Source organism: Schistocerca nitens, chromosome 2 (assembly GCF_023898315.1).
Source record: "Schistocerca nitens isolate TAMUIC-IGC-003100 chromosome 2, iqSchNite1.1, whole genome shotgun sequence".
Classification (NCBI taxonomy): Eukaryota; Metazoa; Arthropoda; class Insecta; order Orthoptera; family Acrididae; genus Schistocerca; species Schistocerca nitens.
Window position 1 is genome coordinate 1052786009 of NC_064615.1, and position 14421 is coordinate 1052800429.

The following is a 14421-nucleotide window of genomic DNA, read 5'->3' on the forward strand; positions in this document are numbered from 1 at the left end:
AGGCGTAAAGCTTTGTCTCGCGCAGTCACCAACGCTAGTAGGCCTTCGGCTCCGAAAGCCGATATCGATGATGTTTCGTTGAATGGTTCGCACGCTGACACTTGTTGATGGCCCAGCACTGAAATCTGAAGCAATTTGCGGAAGGCTTGCACTTCTGTCACGTTGAACGATTCTCTTCAGTCGTCAGGATATTTTTCCAGCCGCAGCGATGTCGAAGATTTTCTGTTTTACCGCATTCCTAATATTCAAGGTACACTTGTGAAATGGTCGTACGGGAAAATTCGCACTTCATCGCTACCTTGGAGATGCTATGTCCCATCGCTCGTGCGCCGAGTATAACAACACGTTCAAACTCACTTCAATCTTAATAACACCGAGCGAAGAGCCGCAGTGGCTAGCACACTGGACTCGCATTCGGGAGGGCGACGGTTCAATCCCGCGTAAGCCATCCTGATTTAGGTTTCCCGTGATTTCCCTAAATCGCTCCAGGCAAATTCCGGGAAGGTTCCTTTGAAAGGGCATGGCCGACTTCCTTCCACGTCCTTCCCTAATCCGATGAGACCGATGACCTAGCTGTCTGGTCTCCTCCCCCAAACAATCCAATCCTTAATAACATGCTATTGTAGTAGCAGTAACCGATTTAATAACTGCGCCAGACACGTGTTGTCTTATATAGGCTGTACCGACCGCAGCGCGGTATTCTGGCTGTTTACATATATCTGTATTTGAATAAGCATGCATATACCAGTTTCTTCGGCGCTTCAGCATAGTTGCAGTTGACGGGAGTGTGAGCAGGTGCAGAGCGTAATGGGTTAAACTAGGACTGTTTGGCAAGCGGTGGACTTAGTTAATTTTTTAGTGTAGTTTCCAATTTTAGTGCACGCAAAAGTGATCAATTCGTCACAAAACAAAAGATATTTTTCCGTTCTGGAGAAAATAAACGTAGCTGAAGCAGTACGAAGAAGGCCTAGTGAACCTAAAGTAAGCCTCCCGAAGCCCATATTGCACCTTAACTACCATACAGGCCAGTGGAAGGCAGATAAGAGTTTGTGTTTCGAAAGTGTGGTTAAGCAGTGAGAAACGGACGCATACCCAGAGTCGAAAGTTTACGGACGTAGAAAAATGTCTTCAAGCTTGGTGAAGCAGTAGCGTGCAGCTAATGTGCCTGTTTCAGGCACAGTACTGAAAGAGAAGGTTTTAGAATTAACAAAAAAAGTTAAATGAAAACTTTCATTCTTCTTCTAGATGGTTACACCGCTACAAAATAACATGTGACATTACAGTTCGTGGGTAACTAACAGCGTGGATAACACCATGGCGGAAAGTTGGAAACAGCGTGATGTCCAAGGTCTAACGGAAAAATACGCTCTGAAAGGTATTTACAACACAGACGTAAGGGGAAATTTTTTTAACTTACGGTCGGGCAAAACGTTGGCATTTAAATGGAACTGATTTTGATGACTGTGATGCTGAAAGTGCCACGTGTTGTGCGCTTAATGATGATGGAATAATTTAAAAAAATTGTGCAACTATCAACTGAAAAAATGTTATCCTGGGGAATCCAAAGAATCGAATGATGAATCTGCAGACCCCCCCCCCCCCCAGTATGTCAGAGCCACTTACAGCACTGGAAGTAATGCAGCGTTATGTAAGATCCACGAACATTAGTGATGACAAGAAGTGCATGGTAACTGCGTATGAGGACCTGATCTACGATTGCTGCGTTGCTTCCAAAAAAATCCCACAACTGATTCATTCTTCAAGCATAAATAATTTTAATTGTCCATAAATTGGTCATAAACTTATTTGAACTATTGTATCTACTACTACACAGTACGTTTGCATGCATTTAAAGTTAATACAAATATATTAAGAAGTTTCATTTTAATTTTAATCTCACTTGTACATTTACTTTATCATTCACTTTCAAAAACGTATGAACAAGGTTCTGCTGTATTACTAAATGGCTGTCTTGGTTCGTGCCTCATGTTTCATGGTTTCCAGGCACAGGTTGCCTACCTAACGGCTTCTAAGGGCAAAAAAGATATGATTTTCAATATTTTGCATAATTAATGACCGGGCTTCAAAATTTAAAACGCTCTCATAATCTGCTCATTAAGAGGTATAATCTCATATCAAAATTTTTACAGAATTAGGCAAATGTTACTGTTAGAAACTCTGTATACTTCTTGAGACAAAGCACTTACCGTGCACAGATACCCAGACTATATTCTTCCATTTTTGGAGGACGAGAGCACTTAGTGACTGGCAAAAAACTTTACACATAAAGTCAAATCTTTCAGAAACTTTATCTCGGTGAAACAGCTCACAAAATGGTGCAAGGAGTAAATTTAGGTATCGCTTACTACATTTTCATTGTTCTTGCAGTAATAATTCGGAATAAGGCATGACGTTTTAATTTATTACTTCTATGCTTCTTACTCTATTTGTTACATATTTTCTGACAATATGCATATATATATCATTGAATGTACGAGCAAAATTATACCATTATGCGACAGTTAGTTCAGAAGATATGGCGTCGTATACACTGAGTTGCGCGAAAAACTAGCTTTTGCTAAAAACGGAGCGCAAATCGCCGAGATATACTCATCGAGTATGTGATAATGAGAGCACTTAGCGACTTTCAACAAACTTTAGAAATAATTTCAAACCTTTCCTAAACTTTTTTTCGTTTACATGCTTTACGTCATATATCTAACACATTAACTGATTTGTAAGATAATCAGAAATTTGAAGCTATTTCAAAGATAGTATCTCGACACTTTAAAGAAACGGGGTGATCCACCAAAAGTAGTGCGTGAGTTCTGCTATTTGGGCGAAGTACAGAGGACATACACTACTAGCCATTAAAATTGCTACACCCAGAACAAATGCAGATGATAAACGGGTATTCATTGGACAAATATATTATACTAGAACTACCATGTGATTACATTTTCACGCAGTTTGGGTGCACAGATCCTGAGAAATCAGTACCCAGAACAACCACCTCTGTCCATTATAACGGCCTTGATACGCCTGGGCATTGAGTCAAACAGAGCTTGGATGGCGTGTACAGGTACAGCTGCCCATGTAGCTTCAACACGATACCACAGTTCATCAAGAGTAGTGACTGGCGTATTGTGATGAGCCAGTTGCTCGGCCACCATTGACCAGACGTTTTCAATTGGTGAGAGATCTGGAGAATGTGCTGGCCAGGGCAGCAATCGAACATTTTCTGTCTCCAGAAAGGCCCGTACAGGACCTGCAACATGCGGTCGTTCATTATCCTGCTGAAATGCAGCGTTTCGCAGGGATCGAATGAAGGGTAGAGCCACGGGTCGTAACACATCTGAAATTTAACGTCCACTGTTCAAAGTGCCATCAGTGTGAAAAAGAGTGACCGAGACGTGTAACCAATGGCACCCCATACCATCAGGCCGGGTGATACGCCAGTATGGCGATGATGAATACACGCTTCCAATGTGCGTTCACCGCGATGTCGCCAAACACGGATGCGACCATCATAATGCTGTAAACAGAACCTGGATTCATCCGAAAAAATGACGTTTTGCAATTCGTGCACCCAGGTTCGTCGTTGAGTACACCATCGCAGGCGCTCCTGTCTGTGACGCAGCGTCAAGGGTAACCGCAGCCACGGTCTCCGAGCTGATAGTCCATGCTGCTGCAAACGTCGTCGAACTGTTCGTGCAGATGGTTGTTGTCTTGCAAACGTCCCCATCTGTTGACTCAGGGATCGAGACGTGGCTGCACGATCCGTTACAACCACGCGGATAAGATGCCTGTCATCTCGACTACTAGTGATAGGCCTACAAGGCCGTTGGGATCCAGCACGGCTTTCCGTATTACCCTCCTGAACCTACCGATTCCATATTCTGCTAACAGTCATTGGATCTCGACCAACGCGAGCAGCAATGTCGCGATACGATAAACCGCAATCGCGATAGGCTACAATACGACCTTTATCAAAGTCGGAAACGTGATGGTACGCATTTCTCCTCCCTACACGAGGCATCACAACAACGTTTCACCAGACAACGCCGGTCAACTTCAAATGGTTCAAATGGCTCTGAGCACTATGGGACTCAACTGCTGAGGTCATTAGTCCCCTAGAACTTAGAACTAGTTAAACCTAACTAACCTAAGGACATCACAAACATCCATGCCCGAGGCAGGATTCGAACCTGCGACCGTAGCGGTCTTGCGGTTCCAGACTGCAGCGCCTTTAACCGCACGGCCACTTCGGCCGGCGCCGGTCAACTGCTGTTTGTGTATGAGAAATCGGTTGGAAACTTTCCTCATGTCAGCTCGTTGTAGGTGTCACCACCGGCGCCAACCTTGTGTGAAAGCTCTGAAAAGCTAATCGTTTGCATATCACAGCATCTTCTTCCTGTCGGTTAAATTTCGCGTCTGTAGCGCGCCGTCTTCGTGGTGTAGCAATTTTAATGGCCAGTAGTGTAAAATGTTCACTGGCAAAATCAAGAAAAACGTTTCTGAGAAAAAGAAATATTTTAATGTCTAATAGAAATTAAAGTGTTAAGAAGTCTTTTGCGAAAGGTCTGCGGCTGGAGCATAGGCTTGTGGAAAGTGGAACATAGGCAGTGGGCAGCACAGGGGAGAAGAAAATAGAAGCTTTCGAAATTGGGTGTTACAGAAGAATGCAGAAGATTAGATACGTAGATTGGATAACTTAATGAAGAGGTACTATATCTGACGGGCTAGAAAAAAAAAGGCACATCTTGACAAAAAGTAGGGATCGGCAGGTCGGACACTTAGTGAAGTATTAAGGAATAAGTGGGGCCATTTGACCCGCCCCCCTGGAATCTGGAACATGGAATTTTTATTCAAATATCGATTGGAAAAACCAATAGTTTTCTAGGTCATAATAAGTTATTTGTGACACCTATAAAATTTAGTTCTTACGACATGAGATGTCTCGAAACTGAAAATTTCATTTGGAACAAGTAGTAAAGGGTACAACATTCAGTCGCTAATGATGTTTATTGCATGTCTAGATTTCTGTCACTTCTTGGCCATCTTCAGTGCAGTAAATGTAAGTGAAAACGTTAAAACCGCTTGTATATGCATATAGTTCCAATTGAACTGTTCATGTCAGAGGCTGAGTTCACACCGTAGCCGCTGTTTACAGTTGCAAAACAGTTGTAAAAGAGTGGCTCCAGTGTGAAGTCAGTCTCTGTCATGAATAGTCGCGTCGGTTGGAATGGCCTTCTTGGTCAGCGACGTGAAAACGTCTCTTCGGAGACGGCGGTCGGCGGGAGATAGCCTGGTGGAGCAGCGGCGAGCTGCATGGCATCGCCGGTGCTGTGGACCGCCTGAATTTGTCTCTTGAGTCAGCACCGTTTTAAGAAGAAGCATTGAGATTGCTCGTGAGGTCGGTTGTGACTATCTGAGGAAGATTTGTGGCCTGTAGGGAGACAGGCGGCGACTGTCGAGCTAAAACCGATGTGCGTCGGTCATTTGGGCAAGTGGGTCAACGTAAGCTGCGGGCAGTTGTATCTCAAGACTGGCTTTTTTGTTTCTGGGTCATCAGTCTTCTGACTGGTTTGATGCGGCCCGCCACGAATTCCTGTCCTGTGTCAACCTCTTCATCTCAGAGTAGCACTTGCAACCTATGTCCTCAATTATTTGCTGGATGTATTCCAATCTCTGTCATCTTCTACGGCTTTTGCCCTCTACAGTTCCCTCTAGTGCCATGGAAGTCATTCCCTCATGTCTTAACAGATGTCCTATCATCCTGTCCCTTCTCCTAATCAGTGTTTTCCACATATTCCTTTCCTCTCCGATTCTGCGCATAAACTCCTCATTCCTTACCTTATCAGCAAGATTGTCTATATGTTGTTTATGAGTGGCAGCCGTTGGTCCAACCTCGTTTCTTGGTAGCAACAGTAACTGGAGCTGAACTCGGAACAGTGTTTGCACTGGGATTGAATATCTGAGCTTGTTCATAGTAACTGAAGTTACGCTAACAATACTGGTACACACCTGATGCCTAGAATTAACTGATCGTGATTGAGATTGACCAGCAGTTGTGTTTCGGAACATTGGTACTTGCCTTAGTAACTGAATTTTTTCACTGACAATTTTGAGTAGGCACCTTCAATGTCGATTTGAGTTTAATTGAAGTTAAGAGGTGACCAGCAATGTGTTTTGAATTAAATCTGCTAATGTTCTTGATTTTGAACAATTGAGTTTTACTTAAGAGTTTTGGGTGGGCACCATTAATGCCAGTTCATGTTAACTGAGACTGGGACTTGGCCAGGGGTTATTTGAGACTGATCTGTATTTTTTCTTTAAATTCTCTCATTAATAATATCGCTACTGTCTGAACAAGAGGACGGTTATGTTGTGTGTCCTTGTGAGTGGACTGGGACCCACCCTCTGGAGTGCAATATTTTTCTTTCGAAGGACTTTTGGAAAATAAAGATGTTTCTGAAAATGTATGCACGTCTCTCAACCCAGCACCACCACTCTACAAAGACAAGTTCCTCTATAGTTTTAACTTACATTAACTGCAATGAAGATGGCCACACAGTGACCGAAATCTAAATATGCAATGAATATCATTTGCGGCTGATTGCTGTACCCTCTACTACTTGAAATGAATACAGTCGCTGGTTTGGAATGGGGGACTGATGACCTTAGCTGTTTAGTCCCCCTTAAACATCCCAACAACCAACAGTCGCTGGTCACAGCTGTTTCCCTATGGTATCAAACCTGATACAACTCATTTGTGTCAAAAATGGCATTTTTAAGGCCTAGCTCGCCTGCTGGAAAAAAAAAAATGTGACGACTCTCATGTTTCGTGCACACCTGCAGATGCCTGCAACCAGTTTACTACTCGCAGATTGCTTTTCCGGGAGTCTTCAGCTAACTTACTTCTAGTTTATGTCTGGCTTACCTGCACCAGTAATTACGTAGTCTTTACTTTTTCTTTACTTTCAGAAGAGTGGGGCATATATCGTACGGTCAGTTTTCCGTTGTGAATATTTTGCATTCAAAGACAAAAAAAGCCGACGGACCATGAAGGATTTATCCAAAGGGGATGGAAATCGATAGCTGTGGTGTACATATACAGATAAACAAATGATAACAATTTCCGAAAAATTGTTTGATTTATTCAGGACAAAGAATTTCACAAATGGAGCAAGTCAGTTAAGCGTTGGTCCACATCTGGCCCTTATACAAGGAGTTATTTGAGTTGGCATTGATTGACAGAGTCCTCCTGATTGATATCGTCACCAATTCTGTCCCATTAGGGCTTAGATCGTCAAAATCCCGAGATGGTTGGAGGGCGCCGCCTATAGTGCTCCAAACGTTCTCAGTTGGGGAGAGATCCAGCGACTTTACTGGCCAAAGTAGGGCGTGGGAAGCACGGGGACGAACATTAGAAACTCCCCGCTGTGTGCGGACGAGCATTATCTTGCTGAAATGTAGGCCCAGGATGGCTTGCAATAAAGGGAAAGAAAATGGGTTGTAGAACATCATCGCCGTACTGCTGTGGTGTAAGGGTACCGTGGATGACTACCGAGGGGTCCGCTTTGAAAAGAAATGGCACCCCTGACCATCACTTCTGGTTGTCGGGCCGTATGGCATGTGACAGCCAGGTTGGTATCCCACTGCTGTCCAGGGCACCTCCAGACACGTCTTCGCTGGTCATTGGGACTCGCTTCGAAGCGAAACTCATCAAGAGATTCCAGGCCGAAGGCGTGTCTGGAGAAGCCCTGATCAGCTGTGTGTTACCAGTCTGTCACCAGCCATACTGCCCGACAACCAGGAGTGATGGTCTGGGGTGTCACTTCTTTTCATAGCAGGAGCTTTTTGGTTGTCATCCGCTGCACTCTTACAGCACAGCGGTACGTGTACGATACACTACGCCCCATTTTGTAGTTGTTCATCGCGAGACACTCTGGCTTACATTTCAGCAAGATAATGCCCTGCCACACATGACGAGAGTTTCTAATGCTTGTCTTGGTGCTTGCGAAACCCTACATTGGCCAGCAAGGTCTCCAGGTCTCTCCCCAACTGAGAACGTTTGCAGCATTACGGGCAGGGCCCTCCTATGTACTTTTACGATCTAACGTGCCAGTTGGGCAGAACTTGACACGATATTCCTCAGGACGACATCCAGCAACTTTGTCAATCAATGGCAACCAAAGTAACTCCTTGCGTAAGGACCAGATGTGGAGCAAGGCTTTATTGACTTGCTCCATTTGTGAAGCTCTTTTTCTTGGATAAATTATACACTTTTTTTCTGAAATTTTTCTCATTTATTTGTCTGTAAATGTACGTTACGTCTATCGATTTCCGTCCATTCGGATAATTCCTCTGTCCAGAGTCCTTTTTTGTCGCAGAGTGTATTTGCAATTTAAGAATTACGAGTGTCATTGTCGACTTCATTTCCGCCAGTCAGTGCACTTACATGTGCGCTGTCCCCGCCCCACTGATGAGTTTTATTATTTCCGTAGTTCGGCTCTGTCTTGATGTTGGCTAAATTCGTCGAGTGAAAGAGGGGACGGCGCAGCTGATGAAGAAAATGTCGCCTATGGCGATCATTCACCAGTAACTGACGCTGTCTGACTGTTTCTCATAATAACTCTTATTCAGAACTCCTTTTTTACAACAGTTACAGCGATTTATTTCTGATACCTATGTACAGTCGGCTCTTGAGGTACCGCCTACTGCGTTACCGGCCGTTAAATTGCTTCTTCCTACTTTCGCTGTTATACACAAAGTTCCTCATTATACATTCTTCGTTTTTTTCCTCCGAAGTCCAACAACCGCCTCGGAGTATCCCGCCGCCGCCACTCTGGACCTCCATTGAGCGGCGTCATCAGCCTCACTGTGTTTGCCCCATGGCGGCCCGCTACTTGCCACGTCAACGAAAGTCAGCGCCGGTTGCTGGCTCGGTGTTCGAATTATCTGCACATATAAAAACCAAATACTCCCGCAGTATTTATGAACATAACTAACAAATCCTAACCCGCAACTCAATTTTATCATTTAATTAGAATTTTTGCTAGGCCAGGGACGATAGATGGCGCATGCTACAGCCCACTTGTCGTCTGTTACACCACACATGCTTGCGCTTAGAGAGCTTCTCATGGTCTGTTCAATTATATGTTGCCGTATTATTAGATGCGATCGAAAAGTTTCCTTTCGAGGGCCATACGGTCCAGAATCGGTATGCTAGTCAGACAAAAGCGCCATGAGCATCAATGTAGTTATTCCACCGATGCACCAGGTTGAATATATCTGTTTGGTAAAACACCGTCTCCTGCTGCGTGAATAACCGTGTGACTACCTCCTGCACATTCTTGTCCGACAGGAATCGTCAACCCTTCAAAGTCTTTTTTAAGGAATCGAAGACGTGATAATTGCACAAGGAGAGAACAGAACTCTAGGTCGGGTGCTCGAGTATCTCCCACTTGAGCTGGAGCAACTTGTGCGTTACGACATCTGCGATACAAGGAAGTGCATGATCAAGGAGCAGCAGCACCCTTTATACGGAACTTGGTGTCCCATTGCACAAGGGTGGTCTCCGACAGACACGCTGCCCCAAACTTATTCCTCATTCTCCGATGGGTGTCTGTAGTTCACGTTTCCACATTTACCACACGCACGTCGGAAAGACACGGATGCCATACTAATCTCTTGCCTACATGTCGGTGCTTATATAACCACATTCGAGACGTGGTGCGCTGCACATGCACTGCAGCTATGTCACCGGACGAAAAATTTTTGATCGCCCTTACACTATATAACATACTAGCTTAGTGCCTGTTGCTTCGCTCGCGTAGACTGTATGGCCTGCAAAGATTTTCTTTATTTTTTTTTTTGTTTTTCTTTAATCGAATTTTTATGTTGTTCACAAATTGCAAGATCGTCTATAGCTTTCACACTAATGAAGTCCATAGAAGCATGGTCTCTTCCGAATGTGCTGGAGTCCAAGGTCTCTGTTAACCATGTCTTTTGCGTTCTTGTAGTGATATTTCCATAGAAACTTTCATCCCCTAATACATACACTACTGGCCATTAAAATTGCTACACCAAGAAGAAATGCAGATGATTAACAGGTATTCATTGGACAAATATATTATACTAGAACTGACATGTGATTACATTTTCACGCAATTTGCGTGCATAGATCCTGAGAAATCAGTACCCAGAACAACCACCTCAGGCTGTAATAACGGCCTTGATACGCATGGGCATTGAGTCAAACAGAGCGTGGATGGCGTGTAAATGTATAGCTGCCCATGCAGCTTCAACACGATACCACAGTTCATCAAGAGTAGTGACTGGCGTATTGTGATGAGCCAGGTGCTCGGCCACCATTGACCAGACGTTTTCAGTTGGTGAGAGATCTGGAGAATGTGCTGGCCAGGGCAGCAGTCGAACATTTTCTGTATCTAGGAAGGCCCGTACAGGACCTGCAACAGGCGGTCGTGCATTATTCTGCTGAAATGCAGCGTTTCGCAGGGATCGAATGAAGGGTAGAGCCACGGGTCGTAACACATCTGAAATGTAACGTCCACTGTTCAAAGTGCGATCAGTGTGAGAAAGAGTGACCGAGACGTGTAACCAATGGCACCCCATACCATCAGGCCGGGAGATACGCCAGTATGGCGATGATGAATACACGCTTCCAATGTGCGTTCACCGCGATGTCGCCAAACACGGATGCGACCATCATGATGCTGTAAACAGAACCTGGATTCGTCCGAAAAAATGACGTTTTGCCATTCGTGCACCCAGGTTCGTCGTTGAGTACACCATCGCAGGTGCTCCTGTCTGTGATGCAGCGTCAAGGGTAACCACAGCCATGGTCTCCGAGCTGATAGTCCATGCTGCTGCAAACGTCGTCGAACTGTTCGTGCAGATGGTTGTTGTCTTGCAAACGTCCCCATCTGTTGACTCAGGGATCGAGACATGGTTGCACGATCCGTTATAGCCATGTGAATAAGATGCTTGTCATCTCGACTGCTAGTGATACGAGGCCGTTGGGATTCAGCACGGCGTTCTGTATTACCCTCCTGAACCCACGGATTCCATATTCCGCTAACAGTCATTGGATCTCGACCAACGCAAGCAGCAATGTCGCGATACGATAAACCGTAATGGTACGCATTCTCCTCCTTACACGAGGCATCACAACAACGTTTCACCAAGCAACGCCGGTCAACTGCTATTTGTGTGTGAGTAATCGGTTGGAAACTTTCCTCATGTCAGCACATTGTAAGTGTCGCCACCGGCGCCAACCTTGTGTGAATGCTCTGAAAAGCTAATCGTTTGCATATCACAGCATCTTCTTTCTGTCGGTTAAATTTCGCGTCTGTAGCACGTCATCTTCGTCGTGTAGCCATTTTAATGGATAGTAGTGTATTTTTTTTGTATTTAAGCGAGAAGTGAAATACCAGTTGTCACAGATTTAGCTTTTTTTTAATATAACGAAATATTTTCTCCAAAATTTTCATCCCCTTCTCCCCCCCCCCCCCCAGCCCCTTGGGGGTTGAATTTCCAAAAAAATGTGAAACACGAATTTTTATTGTTTCTGGTAGAGAAGCCATATAAAAATTTTCATAGATTTAGCTTTGAAAATCCTTTCATAATGACATAATTTCTTAAAACTTTTTATCCCCTATTTATTGCCCTTGGGAGTGGGATATCGTACAGGTCCCTCTTGAACGGTGGCTACAATACAGTATCAATACCGTCTCCAAATTTCAAGTTTCTATTCTTAGCAGTTTGCGCTGTTTCACGCCCTACGGGGTTGAATTTCAAAAACAATGAAACGCGTATTTTTATATTTCTGAGAAGCCAAATTCAGATTTTAATAGATCTAGCTTTAAAAATGCTTTCCTAATGAAAAATTTTCATAAAAAATGTCATCCCCTACTTCATCTCCTTCGGGATTGAATTTTTTTTTTTTTTTTTTTTTTTGAAACTGAGAAGTCATATACCAATTTTCATAGCTGTAGTTTTAAAAATACTTTGGTAGTTCTTTAATAATGATTTATTTTCAAAAACAACTTTCACCTACTATTTCACCCCATAAGAGTTAAATTTCCAAAAATGCTGAAACATGTATTTTTTTATTTTTGACGAAGAAACTAAATACCAATCTCCATAGGTCTAGCCTCAAAATTGCCTTAATAGCGACATATTTTCGAAAGACCTCTCATCCCCTATTTACCCCCTTAGGGATATAATTTTAAAAAATCCCTTCTTTTAAGACGCCAATAGGGTAAGATCAACGCACTCTCCAAATTTCGTTTCTGTCCGTAGTGGTTTGGCCTGGGCGATGATGAGCTAGACAGTGAGAGAGTGAGTCAGTCGGGACATTGCCTTCTATGCGTAGATTCAAGTGTGTCTAGCTGCATAGGAGCAGAGTCAAAAAGTTATCATTATAACATTGGAAAAATCAAGCTACAGACCATAAACTTTGGTGATGGTGTTAGTCCTTCTCTTATTCAACCTCAAATGCCAGTCTTAACAACTATGGAAGATTTGTCAAAGATCTTGGTTGTAGAAGTTCCCATTTTGGATGTTGAGGAATACTTCCGTCTCAGAAATTGGTCTCGTCATCATTCTGGAAACGCCTGCCACACAATGTTTCCTTCTTCCGAGGGAAGAGAAAGTGGAATACGAGCGGTAAGGCAAGATATGATAGCCCAAAGAAGGTCTGTGTCCAGCGCAGAACGAGTTGGGGCCTTTTAGTGGACGAAAAAGAAACCTTGGAAGCTTTTCGTGACACATGTTTTGGCCTCTTCCCATAAGTTCGTCGTGAGAGTTCACTAGTGTGCTCCTGAGATATTTTACTAGCATAATCTGTGGGGTCTTCGCCCTTTTCGGCTGTGACGAATCCACATGTTCCAAGTGATTGCTTTGCCCCTTTGTCGTGGGGGTGTATTGATACACCCAGCAGTTGTCTATTGCGATTAAACGTCGTAATTCATCATGTGGATTCACCCACACATCTACAACATTTCCGTTGCTGCTTCATTTCGCGAGCTTTTTGAATAGATATGAGAAATCGCGGGACTCAATGGGCAGTGACACTGATCATGTTCAAAATATCGTGTTAGTAGTTGAAAACTGACTCACACCTATTTCCAATGTTTCCTCTATCGTATCGACTGTGATACACAAGTCTTGTGCATCAGGGCTCCACCTCTGTTGCACTTCCTGATTCTGCCCACATGTCGCCAACGCTGTTTCGACTATGCTGCAGAAATGTTGCTGGGAAGCCCATCACATCGACAACACAGTACCTCCATAGATGGCTGTCTCACTTAGTTTTCCTGAATTTCATGGATAGGGGAGTGGCTGGTACCTCCGTACGACGATGGGGGACACTTACGGCAATTTGGGGAGCAATCTCGTCCAGGGTATGGCAATGAGATTCGTCTCACAGGTCGACAGTAAGCGTCTACAATTACTGAGATATTTTACTGATGTATTCTTTCTCTACAGAAGCATACAACGTGTCCAGAGCGTTCAAAGTGAAATCAAACCGGTGTGTTGTCCTGTGTCCTCCAAATATATGTGCTCTGGTGTGGCGTTATGCGTGGCAGAGCAGCACCTGGTTGATTGGTTGCTGGGTTGTTGTTTGACTGTGGTGGTGTAAGTCCAAGTTCCTTGTGGCCATTCTTCCTGCAGCGCTGGGCTAGTGGTGGAGACAGGCATCAAAGATCAATACACCTCTTCTTCAACATTCTGTATTACCTCCTGACTTATGGCATCGACGTCGATGGCCGCTATCTGTTGTGGACTCGGTCCGACAATTCGGCCTGCCATGAAATGTTGTATATCTTCTTTCAAAACGTGTTGTATGAGAGAGGCGTGATCATGGTTGTCTTCTACGACTGCCATGGGGACCATATTCTGGAGTCTATCATATATCTTTCATTTGAACTCTTTCTTTTTTTTATTTTCCTCAATGAGCTGGTATCATTTAATGAGTTCTTCTGTAGTTGTGACTTGACATTCTATACCAGAATTGACTGATACACAGGGTGGTCCATTGATAGTGACCGGGCCAAATATCTCACGAAATAAGCATCAAACGAAGAAACTACAAAGAACGAAACTCTTCTAACTTGAAGGGGGAAACCAGATGGCGCTGTGGTTGGCCCGCTAGATGGCGCTGCCATAGGTCAAACGGATATCAACTGCGTTTTTTTTAATAGGAACCCCAATTTTTTATTACATATTCGTGCAGTACGTAAAGAAATATGAATGTTTTAGTTGGACCACTTTTTTCGCTTTGTGATAGATGGCGCTGTAACAGTCACAAACATGTGGCTCACAATTTTAGACGAACAGTTGGTAACAGGTGGGTTTTTTGAATTAAAATACAGAACGTAGGTACGTAAT

General features: G+C 43.9%; 1 protein-coding gene across 1 annotated transcript in view; it reads right to left on the reverse strand.

The window, feature by feature from the left end:
* LOC126237407 (uncharacterized) overlaps positions 1–14421 on the reverse strand; it is a 105902-nt gene that overhangs the window by 72459 nt on the left and 19022 nt on the right. The gene's annotated exons all lie outside the window — the stretch shown is intronic.